This window comes from Propithecus coquereli, unplaced genomic scaffold (genome assembly GCF_000956105.1).
Source record: "Propithecus coquereli isolate 6110/MARCELLA unplaced genomic scaffold, Pcoq_1.0 Scaffold80, whole genome shotgun sequence".
NCBI lineage: Eukaryota > Metazoa > Chordata > Mammalia > Primates > Indriidae > Propithecus > Propithecus coquereli.
In genome coordinates, this window is record NW_012154174.1 from 8588448 (window position 1) to 8588764 (window position 317).

The window sequence follows — 317 nt, forward strand, 5'->3', positions numbered from 1 at the left end:
GTCTTTTAGTGGATTCCTTAAGATTTTCTGTATCAAAGGTCAGATCATCTTCAAACAGGAATAATTTTACTTTTTCTTTTCTAAGTAATTTCCCTGTCCAATTGCCCTGGATAGAACTTCCGGTACAATGTTGAGTAAAAGTGGTGTGTATATCCTTGTATTTTTCTGATCTTATGGGGAAAACGTTACATTTTTTAAAGTCAAGTATTATGCTAGCTGTGGGTTTTTCATAGGTGCTCTTCATCAGGGTGAGAAAGTTCTCTTCTGTTCCTAGTTTGCTGAATATTTTTATTGTGAAATTGTGTTGAAATTTGTCA